Below are 18878 nucleotides of genomic sequence, written 5' to 3' on the forward strand. Positions count from 1 at the left end.
TGGTTTGGGGATGAAGACAAGCATGCGTGTGCGTGCTTTTTTTTTTTAGTTTAGTGCGTCGTCAAGGGCAGGTGCTTTCTGGCATGCATGCGAGCCGCAACAAGGGTCGTCGAGAGCACGTGGAGACTTTGTTTATTTGCAACATCATTTTCGGCGTTTTTTTTTTCTGAAAAAGAGGCGGAGGGGGACAACTGAAATAAAAAGTAACTACGTGACACCTCACGTTACCGAAAAATGTTAGCGTAAGTACGTTACCTGTTACAGTTCCAAAATGGTAACGAGTACGTTTCTAAGTTACCGAAAAAAGTAACGCGTTACCGGTAACGCCATCACTTGTAACGCGTTACGGACAACACTGCTTTGAAGTGGCATCACTTGAAAACAAGTGGCACCATTTGGAATCCCACTTCATATTTTCGCCCGGGTTCCCAGGCTCGTAGCTCGCTCCAATTTCACCGCCGGGTGGGCTAGACAACCCCAAGAATATCCGCTGTTTGCCTCCGTCTGTTTCTGAATAATGAAACGTATACCTCTGCCTCCCGATTCTTGGCCGGTCCCCCGGTGTGGGTATGTGTGCAATTTTTGAAAGGCTAACAACAAACAGAGGTATGCACACATACGCTCATCTTGACACTCCAACAGAGGACAACAACAACATCTTGATGTATAAATGAGTCTAAATGGTCGGCGTCTTCTGTTTTACGTAGTTTTGGCAGTGCTTTAATTCTCTCCTTGGAAAAAAAAAAGTATTGTATTTCCTTCACTAAGTAAATTACTGGGTGGCAGTTTACTATTGCGAAGGCCTTTCTGACCCCACGATTCCACTAAAAGTAGCCGATTTATGCATTTTTCGGGGAACCTAGTGTTAGCAGCCACATTATTTTTTTTTATGCTCCTGTTATTGTTACGGACATACCAGGGTAAACGAGAACTACAGGAAAATGACCTTGCATGCACGAATATAGCACGAGAGGGGAGTTTGGGACCTGAGGAGAATTTGTGAGGTATTGTGTTTGATGCATCCCAAATTGTTCAGGCCAATCATAAAACCGCCCCCCCCCCCCCCCCCCCCCCAAAAAAAAAAGAAGAAATTAAAAGGAGACGGCGCTCCAGTATTCGTAAGGAACGGATACGTCTGCGTTATTTAAGAAGCAATGCTTTAGATGCGCGCACTACAATCCAGCGAAGCAAGCCTGCGGTAATGGCGGCTGTGCCGCCATTACCGCCACTGCAGTGCCGCTGCTACTCAATTCCGAGCTGGCCATTCTTGCACCCGTTTGCCATTCTTTTCGCCTATATTCAACTGAATTATTTTAATGCTTGCTCAACAACGCGTACTGCATTTTTTCAAACTCCATAGCTACCTTCTGCGCGGCACTTTCATGAAACACGTTTTGCCTTAACGGCACTGAGAAGCTGGCCTCTCCTTGCGGCTCGCGAGCGTAGTGGAGAAGATCGCTTAAACTACATATGAGCCCGAAAAAAGAAATAAAAAATCAGAATTCACAATGTATTCACGCCTTTTTTTTTTTTTCGAATATAACGCAAGGCGTACTCTGAAGCATTATTTAACGTCTCCCATGGAATATTCGAGATTATTTTCCCCTTTTCGCAGAATTTAAAATTTCCACTTCATCATACGTCTGCAACACGTCGGCATGCATATACAGGATGTCCCACTTTATTCAACACAAATTGTTCATTACACGTTGTATTCGCTCTGCACCAAGGCTTTGGAAATTGAATTATCTGCTGGATGCCTTAATCAAGCGAAATACGTGCTTATTTATCTAAAATCTTCCGACTGCCTTTTTAAATTCTGCGTTTAGGTAGTGACGCCCTGTCAACCATAAGCATTCCACCTAAACATCATCTTATCACAAATGTTCAACGCTGATGGCAGCTACTAACGCTGCGAGCGAGACCGCAAATAAAAGCAGTGTTTTACCTGGCCGTAGTGGATGCTTGCGCCACAGCGATCTGACTGCTTTTAAAAATGACTTCTCACCAAGAGCAAAAAGAGCTTTTGCAATTTTTTTATATGAAATTAATTAAATGGCCTGACAATTTGGCTATTTTCGTTTTATCGTGTGTCATTGCCCACATGCCATTCTCCACCCTCAATGCTGTCGTTTTCACGAAAACTGAGATATTTACAATTAAACAAAAATGCAAGGGGAGTTTTTAATTTAAGGAAACCAATGTTTTCACAAGTTTTCAGACAACTATGCAAAAAGTCCCAAAATTTACACCCCAAATCTACTTTAACAAATGCGCAAACCTTGAAATTTTTCTCTTAAGCACTTCTGTTTGAGCCAAATGCTGTCATCTATGGTTTACCTTTTGGGGCATGACAGGGTACCTCAATGTCTCATTAAGTACTGAGACAATCTTTTGCGGCAAGAAACAATTCCTCAAAAACAATTTTTTAAAAATTAGCCAGGTTAGGAAATTTGCGGATGATATTTGCACAAAAAGATTTTTTTCTTCAAAAGAGGGCCTCTACAATTCTCTCTGCACTTGTATTAGATGTGAATTTCCTCCTTTTGCATGGAATGACTGAGCAGTTGAACCTGCCATGGGGCAAGCATTGATTGGTGATGAAGTTCTCAATGTGCCCTAGACACCTCATGGCCTATTATACCTCATAAGAGGGATATCCCGCTGCACTGAATGATGTAGACCAGCAGTTGTTCCCTACATTAACATGCTGAGGAACACGGTAGAGTGATGCAACATGAACATCGTGTTTTCAGCTCCTAAAAAGCTCTTCCGCATTTGCCCCAATGCAAAAAGAAGTTAGTGCTTCCTCCTGTAAAAAGAAAGGTTTCTGCACTACTAAGCGTGTTACATCATTCCTCCCATTCTAAACAAACATTTGCAAGCTTCCACTCTGTAGCTGCTGTGCCTACATCAGACGGACCAGCTGTAGCGTTAATGCGCAGCTAATGAACACGCGAATTGCATTAAGTCCCAATCCTTATCACTAGCATAACTCTGGACTTATTTTCTAATGTCATAATCCACAAATGAGGTAGGACAAGGTTTCTTTATCATTAAAAACAAAAACTCCTGTATATGCCACCCATCTATTAAATTTTCTGTTAAAGACATTCATTTCTTAAACAGCCAATAGTAAAGTGTGCTCCCTTGTTTGTTTTTTTGCTCTTCATCATGCAATATATTTTGCAGTCATCATCACGTGCACTGACTATTATGCAGTTACAGCTTTTCTCCAGTGTCCTTCACTTTACTTCTCCTCTTCTTTACAGGTGTGCATTCATTAAGTCCGCATTACAGTAAAGCCTTAGTTGACAGTCAGCACTTGTCCTGTCTGCTCCTCGTTAGCTAGCCTAATTGCGCTGTTTTAAAAATGAATGTATGCCAGCTTGCCCAGTTATCAGTTTCAGTGCAGCTGGGATCAATGTACAGGAGGAAATAGTCCAGCTCAGTTGCTTTCCAACTGACAATTTCTCTCGGGGAGGGTGGCTTCCGCGAAAACTCCTCACAATGAATCACTGGCAGCATTAGCACCTGTGCAGAGATCATTTCAATTTACAATCAAGTGAAATGACATATCAGTGAGCCATTCATCTTCAGCAGCAGAAATTTTCTTGTGACTTCCATGTAAACGAAAAGCATGTAATCAACAGGAAAATGAGATTCAAGTCCAATTGATAATGCTGAAAGTGGCATCTATGTAAACCAGTTTTCCTGTGGTCCCTTGGACAAGTTCACATCTGTTTGCAACGACGCATATGTGTCTGGAAATATGACAGTGCCTTTCACATACTTTTAAACTCTGCTTGCATTTTTAGTGCTCTGGTATCCATATCTTAATTAGCTTCATACTTAAAATCAATGCACGAGCAGACATGTCACATACTGTTCCTTTTACAGTTGTGACAAAGTGAGAATCAGAAACACACAGCCCCCTCCCCCCCCCCCCCCCCCCCCTCCATAAGAGCTGAAACAACTTAATAATGCAAGAGCATTATATGGCTCTGTCATGTCAGCAAAAAGTGTTAACAATTTTGTCCACATGATTATGTCATTCTCTTAAGATAAATGCATGAATGTGATGAATAGTGTGTGATAAAATGTTGCATTAGAAAAATTTGGTTGATGAGGCGCAATTAGTTAATTAAATAAACTTGAAAAAACGCAAAAAAATACTTAGACGTCAAAAAGCCATGGACGTCGATATAATACATGGATGTCAGGCACGGATGTTGATATAGTATGTGGATGTTTTGCTTTTGCAATGCTCCAATGCGGGTTGCCGCAGTGATCTCAAAGTTTTTAATCAAAAGACTCAGAATGTAGCGTAATCACAGGGGTTCTTGGTTACTGTTGTCGGAGTGAGAACTGCCCAAATAACTAGCCCTGAGAGATATTGTTTAGCAATATAGGACATTAAACCAATGCTTTCCGATAGCAAAGTCGTCAAAGAACTTTGCTAACATGCACTTATAGGCACCTAAGGGGCAGAAATGCGGAGGCTAACAAAAAGGGTTCGACTTAAATTAAGAACGATGCGGCGAGCTATGGAAAGGAAAATGACAGGTGTAACGTTGAGAGGCAGGAAGAGAGGAGAGTAGGTCAGGGAACAAACGTGGGTAAGTTTGTGGGTTAATAACATCCTGGTCGAAATCAAGAATGAATCTTGGGCAGGGCATGCAATGCGGAGGCAGGATAACCGATGATCGTTAAGGGTAACAGACTGGATTCCAAGGGAAGGCAAGGATAGCAGGGGGCGGCAGAGAGTTGGGTGGGCGGACGAGATTAAGAGTGGGCGTAGCGAGGCTGATAATGACTGAAAGAGATGTTAAGGGCATCTCTATCAAATTACTGTTGTCTGTAAAAATCAATCTGCTGGCTATGCCGATGTATACCCAGCAGCAAAAGACACATATTTCACTGGGAACATTGGATTTAAAAACCTTTCCATCAAATGATTCAAACTTGTGATGTCCTTAGAGGAGGACATGTTGCCACCATTTTGAAGTGAATGGCAGTGTACGTGGCTTGCGAGGTCTGTGCCCGAAAATCGATGTTGATGCATGCATTTTATTTACCTGCAAAATCAGTCAGTGATGGGGACACCTATACTGCGTTCTGGACTTTTCTAACTTTAAATGCTGTTGGTGACAGTGGCCTCTTTGTGATTACAATGCAGCAATCTATCACTTATGGGCAAATTTCTGTCTCCTGTGTCTCTTTAAGGCTCTCTACCATACCAAAATAGGTGCAACAGCCTTTTCTAGAAGTTTCAATGTCAGCCAAACGCAGCATTCCAACCAACGTTGTGGCATCTGATAGTAAGCTTGCAAAATGCGTGGGCATTATTGCAATTTCCAGAAATGAAGACAGCGCTGCTAGGGCGACCTTTTGCTCGCATGACTAATTTTGTCTCAAGAGAGGAGCGATCTGGTTTAAAGAAGTGGTGTGCTACTCAGAAGATTGGTTCAGTCTCCCTCTCACTGCTCTAGCAACCACAAGGCACTAGCAAAACACCTGAACTTCATGGATATTCATGAACAGAAGCTTAGATCTCATTCTCAGTTCCTGCTCTGCCACTCAACATTAACAAAGCTGTAGTGAACTTCCCGGTTCTGGCTCCTCATGAGCAATGACTACATACAATAACTCTGGTATATCGACTGGCCCCATTCACATCAGAATAGACTCCTCAGGAGCTCGCGTCAAATTCTGTTACCAGTACAGGACTCTGACCTGGCCTCTCAAGTTGTACCACCTCTACACTCGAAGGCCCCTGCTCTTCTACACCAATTCTTTCTGTGTTGATTTCACAAACTAATCCCTGGATGAGGGCATCAAGTCTACACTACCTTTCAGGTCGTGAAAGCAGAAATGGTGATTCATACTCCTTCTGTTGTTAAAAGTTCATAAACCTGCCATCCTGAATCAAACAAGAAGAACTCACTTTTCCAGGACAGCCTTTGAGCAGACATAGCACATTCAGCTACGTACACAATAGCAGCAATTGAGACTGAAAGGTAGTTTGGCAAATTCTCATTGCGGGACTTTAAAAGGAATTGTTGCATTTATACACATAGCGTACATGGAATTGAACCTAAAGATTAAAAGTATGGTTGCTTAATATCACTAGGAAATGAGATGCCACAGGTACCACCATAGACAGCTTGTGCTTCTACACAGAAGAAAACATGGCACATAATGATGCCAATGCACTACTCGCCCCATGCTCAGACTAAAAGAACACCAATGCGGGAATAGAGAGCAAAGCGCAAAAAAATGGGTATAGGCCGCACAGATGCAGTTATTTAGTCACATTAGTAAAACTTGGTGCTGGGCTAGTTGGTTAGGCATTCTTTGCAGTAGGTTTGCACCTAAAAAGACGAACACAAGGCGAGAGAACGACACGACACAGAAGAGCACTCTTTCGTGTAGTGTCGTTGTTCTCTCACCTTGTGTTAATCTTTTTTGGCGCTAACCTATTTCAAAGAATGTTACCACATGGTCGCCACTACAATTGTTACCAAACGAAAAGAACTCCTGGATTGGCTAGGATTGATTGTGTTACCCAGGAGCAGAGTAATTTGAAATGTTTATTTACAATGTTTTAAAAATGAATTTAAGTTTAAAATACACCAACAGAGGCCCCATCAAGCTTCATTACTGGCTGCATGCAAAGCTGACAATAGCCAAAGTCAATAACAATAGGTATTTTTTTTTTATTTATTTAAGCAAACTGTAAGCCTTAACTACTCTTACAAGAGTGCACCAACTAATGGGACAATTATACAAAGCAGAGTACATCTAGTATGACATAGATGAATGAAAAACATGCGCACTGCAGTTGATGGATCAGGCAAGTGCAATGAAAACACAATACAATTCATTCAAAAGAAAAATGACACGCCACTTGTCAACAGACATGTGCACTGCGATATGCACTGGGAAAAACCCCTGGGAAATCACTTGAGAAAATGCTCACAAAAATCACTGGGAAAGAACCATGAAGTGACACAAAAAAGTCGGTTGTCAAAAGGCAAAAAATCTAAATACTATACTGAATGGTATATGGGAGCTGTGTGTACGTGTGCAAATCCTGGCCAGTGTTTACTCTGCGTGGGCGTTCCTTACACTGTCCAGTAATTTTTTAACTGCTGACATTATGTGACGAAGCTTCGGTGAACAAGCAGCCCATTGGTCTGCCCTAACAAGGCTGCCTGACTGGCTTCTCACTGAACAGTCACTTATAGCTGCAGTCATCAGCACGTAGCCCTGCATGTCCACAGAACCATGTCACACATGGGAGTGTGGATTAAAATGACTGACCGAAATTAAGAGCTTAATTTTGAATACATCTAGCTCGGGCACACCGGCAAAGCCTTGATGTCCTAACTTGATGAGGCTGCTTAATTTTCATATCAGAGTGGGCATTGTGCTTTTTGCATCACATTTAATGCAGAACATCGCATGAAACCACAGGTGCATTACAGAGGCATTCATGTGATATATTGCATTAGCCGTAGAGTCCAATTTCATCCTCTCGTATCAATTAATTTTTTATTTATTTATTTACTTAAGCATACTGTAAGCCTAATTAGGCTCTTACAGAGGTGGGCAAAATAATGGGACAGTTGTACAAAACAATAGCATATCCAGTATGACATACACAAGATACAAAACAAGCGCACTGCAGTAGATTATAGCAAATAGGCTGATAACAAATACACAGCACATAAGAGACAATTGACTGTCAAAGGACATGCTCATTGCCATACACGTTCATTTCGATGCAACTAAAACACTGGAAAGAAGAACGACGAAACCACAAAGAGATACAATCAGGTCAACATGACAGTCAAAAGGTACAAGTAAGAAAAAAATAATATTAAACAGAACACTCGCGGTGAATAACTCGAGACATCATAGAAGTTACTTTTTTATTGTAAATTCTGTTTTTCAAAGAATGACTCTACGTTTGCCAAAAAGATAAGAGACACATCATCCATGAATTTGTGAGGTAGATTATTCCATTCTACAATGGCTAACGGGAAAAATGAGAATTTATATGCGTCGCATCGCGCTGGGATGGGTCTGATGCACTTTTCATGGTTTAATCGCTTTGCACGATGACAAGGTGCCTTGATGTACTGATTTTCATCAATTCTTATACGATTATCGTAAAGAAAAAGAAACTTCATCGAAGCTACACGTCGCCAACAAGCAAGGGTAGGGATACGCACTTTAGCTAGTAGGGAAGATACGCTGTCATGGTGTGAGTAGCAGGAATAAATAAACCGAAAGAACTTAGAAGAAAGAATTTAGAACTTTTTTCTAGATGTTCGCTGAGGTATGACTAATGAGGGCTCCAAATAATGGTGCCGTACTAAAGGATGGGCCTTATGATGGTATTATAGGCTGTTAGCTTTACATGAGGAGGAGGTGCCGACAGTTTTCTACGGAGAAAGCTGAGCTGTTTGAATGCTTTTGCACACATGTTGGTTATATGAGTGTTCCAGCTTAGCTTATGGGTAAATTTAACGCCTAAATATTTCACCGTATCCACCCTCATTATGTTAGATCCTGATAAACTGTAAGAATATACAAGAGGCACTTTTTTATGGGTAAATGAGATGCAAGACGTTTTGTTGATATTAATTTCCATTACCCATGTTTCGCACCACCTGGCAATGCTATTTGCAGAATTTAATTTTAACTGGTCGTCCGGTGTACGTACCGTAGTGTACAGCACGCAGCCGTCAGCGAAGAGCCTTATTGTTACTTCAGGTTCAGCACAGGCATGGATATCGTTGATATATGTTAGGAAAAGGATCGGTCTCAAGACAGATCCCTGTGAGACCCCGGAGAAAACATTCAGTCGTTCGGATTGTGCACTGTTCATTTCAACATATTGCGTGCGACCTGAGAGGAAAGATTTTATCTAGGTTATTACTTTTGAGTTCATGCCAATAGTACGGAGCTTGTCGATTAATTTAGAATGTAGGCCATGATCAAATGCTTTCCCAAAGTCAATCAGAATGGCATCTACTTGAAGCTGGGAATTGATCACTTGCGCAAAATCAATTATTTCTAGCAGGTGAGAGCTCCTTCGGGCAACATACAGGTATTGCTCATGAGTCAAGACAAAAGGAGGCATTCAGCCTCCTGACTGCAATGGCATGTCTTTGAATGCTCTAAAAAAAAGATGTAAAAAGATGTCAAAAACCCTCAGTACGGAGACATTTTCAATTTGAATGAACAGTCTCTTAATGAACTGAGGAATGGCTAAGAGCAACTATATTGCAAAAGGGAACTCTGTATGTAAATTACGAAGCCCCAGAAATGTGGGTCATATCTATCCCACCAATGTTGTGGCCACTTTCCAAATGTGGGATGGTAATGACCCATGACCATTTCCAGAGGAACACAAAAAGCATGGAGAATACCTAAGTAATCTGCGATTCGCTGACGACATTGCCTTGCTAAGTCACTCGGGACATGAACTGCAAATCATGATCAATGAGTTAGACAGGCAGAGCAGAATGGTGGGGCTAAAAATTAACATGCAGAAAACCAAAGTAATATTCAACAGTCTAGCAAGAGGACAGCAGTTCACAATTGGTGGCAAGGTGCTAGTAAGAGAATATGTCTACTTAGGGCAGGTAGTGACAGCTAATCTGGATCATGAGAGGGAAGTAACTGGAAGAATAAGAATGGGGTGGAGCGCATATGGCAGGTTCTCTCAGATCATGAATGGCAGTTCACCAATATCCCTCAAGAGAAAAGTATACAACAGCTGTATCTTACCGGTACTCACCTATGGGGCAGACATGTTGAGGTTAACAATGAGGGCTCAGCTTAAGTTAAGGACAACACAGCGAGCTATGGAAAAAAAAAATGATAGGTGTAACGTTAAGAGATCGGAAGCGGGCGGAGTGGGTGAGAGAACATACGCGCGTTAATGACATCCTGGCCGAAATCAAGAGGAAGAAGTGGGCTTGGGCAGGGCATGTAATGCGAAGGAAAGATAACCGCTGGTCCTTAAGGGTAACAGAGTGGATCCCAAGAGAAGGTAAGCATAGCAGGGGGCGGCAGAAAGTTAGGTGGGCAGATGAGATTAAGAAATTTCTGGGAATATGGTGGACGCAAGTGGCATTGGAGAGGCATGGGAGAGGTTTCTGCCCTGCAGTGGGTGCAGTCAGGCTGATGATGATGAAAGACTGCCATAGACGTCTCTGAACTATCCAACACTAAAAACCTTGGATACATTATGTTTCCTTGTGAAAAGCAGAAAAACATGCGATGCACAGGGGAACACGACAGGTTTGGCACTCGTATTTTGTGCGTACTTCCTTCTCCTTCGTAGAGCACCAGCGGCACCTCCGCCTTGACATGCATAGCAGTGGGTAGTGCTCATTGCCTAGGTATCGCACTTCGTTTGGGACGCCCATCATTTGTTGACCATCCCGTCTTCCTCTCTTGTTGTTTCGGAATACAGCAACATTTCTGCATCGCCTGAAGGATTTGCCGTCGATGAGCTGACGTCCCAAAAATAGCCGAAACCACATGTAGGAGCACTTGTTGTGTGCAGCAGATTGGTACTGGAGAAATGCATTCACTGCAGCAGCATCCAGCATAAAATAAAACAGCCGAAGCCAACCCCTCTTTGAACGGCAACTGGACTGGTAGCTGTTCCGTCGCTGATCAAACTGGTCCACACCACCTATCCATCTATTGTAGTCAGATACTGATTTCGGACACGTCACTCCTACCACAGACCCACTGGCGAGCTTTCGGGACACTTCTGTGGTTTCCTCGGGGTCATGAAAGTTAGAAAGGACATGGACACTTCTATCGTCCTGCCACTGAAAGGCCGTTACGACCCCATTTGAGCGCCAAACATACTCACCCATTTGAAGCTTACCATCGTGCTTTACTTCATCAGGAAGATTCTTCCGGTTTGTCCGAACTGTTGCTGCCGCTAGGATACTGCGTTCAGCAAGCCTTTCCATGAGCCTTGTAGTGGTGAAGAAACTGTCGAAGTACAGCTGACTTCCTGGAGAGACGTCTTCCGATAGGGTTAGAACGATGTGCTCACCGAGAGTGACTTCAGGTGAGCATGACAAGTCTTTGCCTTTGTAGACTTGGAATTGAACCAGGTAGCTAGTTTCCGAATCTGCTCGGCACCATATCCTGTAGCTTCTGTCAAAAGACTCAAGTGGCCCGTATTGCTTGAGCGATAAGCGTTCTTGAACAAAAAACATGCTTTCCCCAATTGACTGATGTGCCGACGGGGTATACTCAGCGGAAAAACGCTCGTTCAAAGCATCGATCAAAGGCCTCACTCTCCAAAGCTCGTTGTAGCCGTCTTCACCCCGCTTCTTCTGTTTTGTGATGTCACTCAGGTGAAGATTGTTCAGGATGTCTTGGAACCGTTTATGCGTCATCACCCTGGATATTTCATGACTGTGAAAGAAGCTATCCCTGCTCCAATACAAATAAAAATGTCGCATTGGGTTCAGGCTCATTAGGAGCAGCATGCCGAGGAATGCCTCAAGTTCATTTCCATCTATATCTTGCCACTCACGCCAGTTCTTCTGACGAGCATAGCGGTTTGTTTCGACAAGAATGAGATTAATGACGTAAGAGTCAAAGTAAAGCCTGAAAGCATCGCTTGCCTTGGCGAGAGTTTTCGATGAGTAGCATGGGCCCCATGTCGTTGGGGCTGGTACAACACCGTAGGGTTGCCTAGTGCTCCAGGATGAATGACCATCTTGAACTTCATCTTCATCCACAGCATCTGTGTTTTCCAATGTGGTACGTAGTTTCTTGCTCTGTCGTCTCTTTTGGTATGTCTTCCAGTTTCTGCCCCTGCTCGTAGAAGACATTCGTATATCTTCCTCCTCTTCATCATTCGGTGCCAGATAAGGCTCCTCATCGCTCAATGAAGAATCTCCATCCTCCTCACTTGACATTGGGTGGCCACGCAGACTGAAGAAATGCTGGGGGGCTTCTACTTGGCTGTGCCGCCTTGGGCCTAGAATTTAAGAATTAGTTCGTTTAAACAGCGCAAACGACTCAAGAACACACACTTAGCACTGACTAACGCTTGGGCAAGCTGGTGAGACACAGTGAATTCAAAACGCATGAGAACTGATGCAAACAATGAGTGAATGCACAAACACAGTGCTGACTGAAGCTTCGGCAATTCGGACATAATCGATTAAAACAGCACAAGAACAGCTGAAAGGGACTGTTGCTAATGCTGCTAAAGCATCCTGCTGCTAATGTCTATGAAACGTCTGAACAAGAAACAAAACGTCTGTAGCTGTATGTACAGTCTTTGTCAAAAGTAACCAGGCTCATGGTTTGCTTATCATTTGTATAACAGAGCCCTCACGGCTTCCCTAAAGATCAAAAAGTTCTTTGAAGGTGAGAACAGGGGTTCTTCTTACCATACAGAGATTTAGAGCTTGAGAGCTGGCATAGTAGCTTTAATATAAGACTGAGAAGAAAAACGTGCAGCCTGGTTACTTCTGACAAAGGCTGTACCTGTTTCAAGATTTCGGTTGAACATTTCGTGTTTTATAGGAAAAGTCTACAAGAACAAAAATTCTGTCTTTTGCAATTTACATGCCAAAATCCACTCAGATACAGGACCTATCAATTTACAGTTTCCAATTGAGCAACACATGCTACCCCACTACCACAAACTCAAAAATAGAGCTCTCATGCATTGAAGTCGCAAGTATGGTTGGGTAAGCACTTGTACACACAACTTGTTTTGGTAGGCGGGTGCTGCCATGCTGGTCTCACCCAAGCGTCACCTACCGCTGACACCATCTTCGGTTGATAATTTGCAGCCTGTCGGCTGCTGACCAGACAAATTAGAATTAGTGTGTACCAGAATTCATCTGTACCAGACAGGCGAGAATTAGATATGACTCCTTATTGATGGCAATATTGCTGGCAACATTGCCAAATTCTACACAATATAAATTTTGATTTACCTACACCAGGTAATGAAGTGCTGGCCAGACAGATATATGCGGACATTTTACTGCTAGCAGACAAGCGAGATAGGTTGCAGGAACTAGTTAAGATCTGTAGTAAGGAGAGGGACAAGTTAGGACTTCATTTCAGTAGAGAGAAGTCTGGGGTAATGATATATAATGATGAGAGGGGATAGCCACTATAAATACAGGATGCCATGAATGACCACATGAAGACATAAGTATCTGGGTACATGGCTAAATGAAGGGAAAAATAGCCCCGCCGCGGTGGCTCAGTGGTTATGGCGCTCCGCTGCTAGCCCGAAAGACGCGGGTTTGATCCCGGCCACGGCGGCTGAACTTCGATGGAGGCGAAATTCTTGAGGCTCGTGTACTGTGCGATGTCAGTGCACGTTAAAGAACCCCAGGTGGTCGAAATTTCCGGAACCCTCCACTACGGCGTCCCTTATAGGCTGAGTCGCTTTGGGATGTTACACCCTCATAAACCAAAAACCAAACCGAAGGGAAAAATACCTGAAAGAGCACGAAAGGATTCTGAAGGATAAAGGGAAAAGGAATTTAGACATGACGAAGCAGCGAGCACTATGGAGCTATAATAGGTATGAGGTGGTTAGAGGTGTATGGAAGGGAATCATGGTACCAGGTCTCACATTCGGAAATGCAGTCCTGTGCATGAAATCAGAAATACAATCAAGTTTAAAAATCATACAACGAAGTGAAAGAAAGCTAGCCTTGGGAGCACATGGGAACACTCCGAATGAGGGGTCCAGGGAGATGTGTGCTGAGTGTCGTTCGAGGTTCGAGGGGCAATCAGCAAACTGAAATATGATCAGAGACTAACCAAAATGGAGGAAACAAGATGGGCAAAAAAGGTGTATAAGTATCTATATATGAAAAGTATTAACACAAAAACAATGAAGAGAACTCGAAAGCTAAGAACACAGTACCTGCAGATGAGGAATGGGGTTTAGCAGAATACTAGTATGAAAGCGGATGTAAAGGAGACTGAAAGAAAAATGTGGAAAAGATTTACCCCACTGTTTTTGAGTTGTATCTAGCTAGAAACACTTCATACGTCTTGTGATTGCCACAGGCTTAATATCGCAACACAGAGGCAAGAAAATCTACAGACGTGTATTATGATTTCTGTGGAGCAGTGCAAGTACAGTCTTTGTCAAAAGTTTGGAGCCCAGGGGGTTTTCTTTTGAGCCACACTGTGTTGTTCTTAATGAATCTCTAGCGCTCCAAATTTCCTGGATATGAGAAGATTTCTGGTACTGCCTCCTGCAATAGGTAGGACTTCCATGAATGCTCCTGGAGTCCCAATATAAAGCTTAGAAGTGAACCCCCTGGGCTCTAAACTTTTTGACAAAGACTGTACACCCTCCCACTTTTTTAACCTGAACGCGCGAGCGTCGACTGCCCGGTGCAGCGGTGCACAGGCGAAGCAGAGCGGAAATTGGGAGAGGGGATGAGCATGCGCGCCGATCATGTCGCTGCAGCTATCGTCGTCTGCTTGGCTGTTTTGCTGCGTGCGAAGCAACCCCTGCGAAGCAATTTCTGAGGCAGGGTTTTGAGGGCGTTTGTTTCGTGTTCTGTCTGACGCGTGCATATGTCTCTGGGATGGTGCAAATGTGTAGCGTTCCAGGCACGACTCTGGACTCGTCTTGCATTTGCGGGTAGCGTCTCGAGAGCATTTGCTTTAAATAGCGAAATTAAAGCGTCAATAGCGAGGGTCCTCTTCAGTCAGTTTTTTTTTAAGCAACGATTGCAACTGGTTTCTTGGGCATGCATTGCTAGGCTGTTCCCAAATGTATGCCCTTTTCATAATCACCCACTCTACATGCAGCGGATAAATCAATCGCTCGCAGCTTCTTGGGGCTCCAATGCATAACAGCCGATGATGGGCAGGGGTTGCTTCGCACTAATCAGAACAGCCTAGCAGACGAACCTTACTCCAGCAGCATGAATTGTGGGCGTGCCGTTGCCCTCGCAGGCGTTCTTCTCTCCTTCTTCTTCCGGCGCCGTAGCGCCGGGCAGTCGACGCTCGCGTGTTCAGGTTAAAAAAGTGGGAGGGTGTACATGGCAAGTAAGGTGGAACATCTCTCAAGCAAGACATTGATGGTCACAGCAGCGGCTTCGTAATGTGCCATAAATTTTTAGGTAAGACCACAAACGTTCCTCATGCGATTTGAATTCTACTGAGGCCATATTCTTAAATTGTGATTTTCAGTATACCCCTTTAGGCGCATGCCTTCTGGTTGACCTGGCAGAAACATACAAGGTGGTAAACTGCCAGTCTGCTACCTCTGGACATAGGTTGAAAGTATGAAATGTTTCCCATCTGCAGCTTCTGCAGAAGTGCCGCTCAGTATGCTTCGCAGTACTCAACTGCTACTAAGATTCCAAAAGAAACACACATCTCCATAGCTTGGTACAATTTGGAGCAGCATTCTCCTTCTGCAAGATCAGACTGGTGTCAGCCCTTGTGCGAAGTCAAGCGTTCAGAGCGACTGACTCACCAAACCTGGGCTGCAGTTTCACTACACCAATCCTCTACATTTCTCATAATAATGACCCTTAATTGCAACACTGTTTTCAGCATGACTTTGTTGTACCATTCAGTTTTTTTTATGTGCAGTTCTACTCAGCCTTATTGTTTCTTAGGTGTCATTGAGCCCGTAGCAGTCTTTGTACTGGCGGACATTATATACGCTCACGTAACTATAGTTCCTACTAGAATTTTGTTCAGCCAAACAATTTGATATGTTTTCTGATGAGAATAGGCCTTCGTCGGTTGTCATGAAAAGACACTTGCTCAATTCCGTAGAATGTGCAGGTTTTTCGAACCAGTTTTCCAATCAAAAAGCAGCCGACACATCAGCTAACTCGCACAAGAGGTTATAAAAGGCCTCTGCTACTGTTGGAACTAGACGGAAATATCAGTTTGGACGCCTTTGGATAGACAGGTAGGCTAGGAAAGTTAAGAAAACTTAACTTGGAGCAACCCACAAGAAAGGCTCTCGAGCAATTCTTGCAGCAAGTTTCAAAAGAGGCTTCTGTGTAAATTATGGCGAACAACCCCAGCATTGAGACCTTGCAGGATCACACTTTTAAAGGAAGTGAAAAACACGGCTGTTCACCTTCTGACCGTTCCTGATGTAAATGTGGTTCATCATCCTGGAAACCTGCAGGTTGACAGGTCTGGGTACCCCTATGTAGCACCGTAGTCAGGTTCTGGGTTGACGTGGACTGATGATGGGCTGACCGATGGCTGACCATGTCCGCAATACTTGAGGGACCAACTGCCACGTCTATGGTAGTGTTACGTAGAGCGGCTATATCTGTTTGTACCGACTTAGTCGAAGAGTCAGGTGGAATGATATTCATGCATTTGCAGGCAGGATGCTTCCGCTTCACCTGCACACACAACAAGAACAGAGGTCAGCACTCACCACCACTTCTAAATGATGCACTCGTGAACACATTCTCGTTTTCACAGAAGCATTGTGGTCAGTGAAGTGGCAAGTGAAGGTGAAGGAACTACTCGGCTAATACAATACTGTATGCTATTTGTATAATGAATCAGTGATCCACGCTGTTAGCTCAGGCAAGATGACAAAGCCGGGCTAAAAACTGCTGCTGGGACGCCCGACAAACGATGCGAACGACGGCGTGTGTGCATAGGAGCGCGGGAAATACAAAAAGGCCTCATCGAAAGCGCGTTTTAATCTAACAGGATGCTTCTAAGCTGGCATAACAAAATGTGGGCATTGTCTAGAGATTATAAACTCCCTTGGATTGAAACTAACGTAGAACGAGTTCGGACGAACGCTGGAAAGCGTTAGCGTACACGTTAGCGAACATTGGCTGACCGAGCCTCATGTTGTCGCAATTCAGTCGGCTGCGACATGACCCAGCAAACTGCTAACTCACTTCTTCAAGACTCGGCGTCTCTCAGACAAGCACCGACACTAGTGCCGCGCATTTCGGCATTTCGGCACGCAACCTACATCACACATAGCCCGCGCGAACAATGAGCACACAGGTTGCCCGCAAGTGACTTAACAGTGTACGTTCGCGGCCGTAAAGGCGGAGGAAACGGCATTTAAGTCACTGCCAAACGTTCTTACCATTTTGGCTACCCGCTTCGCTCGATGCACATCACATAAAACTTTGACGTGCCCTTTCGCGCCAACTGATTCGCGACACCGAAGCTGGGTCGACTGTGCCGCTGTGCTTCTACCTACTGCTTAGCATTTCTTTGACCCGTGCTCGGCGAAAAAGCTGAACGCGTTTCAAAAGCAGCTAGCTTAATTTTGCCCCGGACAGTATGCATCTGCCCGTATTTTCCGCGTCATTTCGTACGGTTTTCTCTAGCTTCTCTCTTGATACCACCACCTGAGCATTTGGCACTACTCCAGCACGGCTATATTTCGCTCAGCTAGATGCGCAACGCTACAAGAGGGTGGCGTTACGGTCTTGCCAGTGTGGCAAAGAGATAGTAGTAAGAGCTTGTACAGGTTAAACATTGTAATGCTCTGCGCATTGTGTCATTTAATAGTGCTTAAAATAAAATTCATTCGAATAAGGGCACTGCACAGCCCGTAGTACACAACAGGCACACCCCGACATCGCAACAAGTAGCAGACGATGCAAGGCACATCCGCCTTCGACGATACACGCATATCATGCATGAATGGATGAATGATCTCCACTCTGGATGACGCAAGCTGCCTTGTCCCGGAAGTCAGGAAGTTGGACCTCAGCATGGTTTTTCAGTTTCAGTTTTGGTTTTCTACATAGCATTTCGTCTTTTCGCCGTTCTCGTCTTTTTCCATGACAATTCCAACCTGTTGCGCCGTCAACCGAGCGAGGAGACCAGCAAAGTCTTCGGGAAAGACGTTTAAACAATGACGGTCCATTGCGTCGCAATGGGACGACACTAGCAGACGACGGGATCTCGCTACACACAGCAATTATGGAGCCTCGTCTGCTCAAATCTGTATCGTCCCGTTGCGCTAGCGTCGCCAACTCTGCTCTTTACTATGATGCACGTTCCCGCGCTCAAACACAAATTGTGCTATCAGTGGGGGACAAATTCAAGAAAGAATAGGTGGAATCCTTCACCAGGCACTGACTTTGCAGTGACCATTTTATCGAACTATGTTTAGACCGAGCCGGAGCGAGGGCGAGTCTACAATCTGGTGAGTGACCGGCGGAGTTCGGTTGGTTCACATTAACGCCTCCAAAAGGTATGGTGCTGCTTATTCGACGGAGTGTGTCATGTAACTGTTTTGTACTGTAGAAAGTTATGCCTGAATGTGCTTTCATTAGTGATGCTTGCTGCACTTGACCTCTAGCAGCTCTTCTCACCCGCGCTGCAGTATTCGTCTTTCTTGTCAATAGTTTCTCTCGTGCTGTGCAGCTGAAACGTGGTTGTGCTTTGGAGTTAGGTTAAAAGCACCTCTGGAGGGTAAATGACACCTTGAAGCGATAAACATCACCTGTTATCGAGAACATTCATCGTCCGCCACCAACTCGAAACTGAAACTGCGGCAGCAGTATAACGAGTAGCTCGTCGAGTGTAACGTTATCCACGCCATCATTCACCTTTTGTTTGCTGCATGAAAATTAGGTTGTAAGATGACCAAACCTCATTGTCATTCCACTACTTCTCCTTTACGCTCGGTGAGACCTGCATCCCTGTTTTCTTCGGTTTCTCTGAAATGACAGGGTTCTGCACAAAATGATTGCATTTCTCGCTTTTAGCTTGCTTGTTCCTTTCATATAACAGCAGACATTACATGAGAACAACGCAAAAAACTGAGAACGAAAGGGCGAAAGACGCGACTTTTTGCATTGAAA

At 44.1% G+C, this 18878-nt stretch overlaps 1 long non-coding RNA gene across 1 annotated transcript; it reads right to left on the reverse strand.

Annotated features, from left to right (window-relative positions):
* Positions 1-6779: 6779 nt before the first annotated feature.
* Positions 6780-17634, reverse strand: LOC149330776 (uncharacterized). The gene is made up of 3 exons (XR_016285721.1): positions 17144-17634; positions 16154-16430; positions 6780-12034 (listed from the first exon to the last, which is right to left on the reverse strand). It is a non-coding gene; the product is annotated as an uncharacterized LOC149330776 (long non-coding RNA).
* Positions 17635-18878: the final 1244 nt, after the last annotated feature.

The sequence above is a fragment of the Amblyomma mixtum genome, chromosome 9 (assembly GCF_055824585.1).
Source record: "Amblyomma mixtum isolate Tamu chromosome 9, ASM5582458v1, whole genome shotgun sequence".
Lineage (NCBI taxonomy): Eukaryota > Metazoa > Arthropoda > Arachnida > Ixodida > Ixodidae > Amblyomma > Amblyomma mixtum.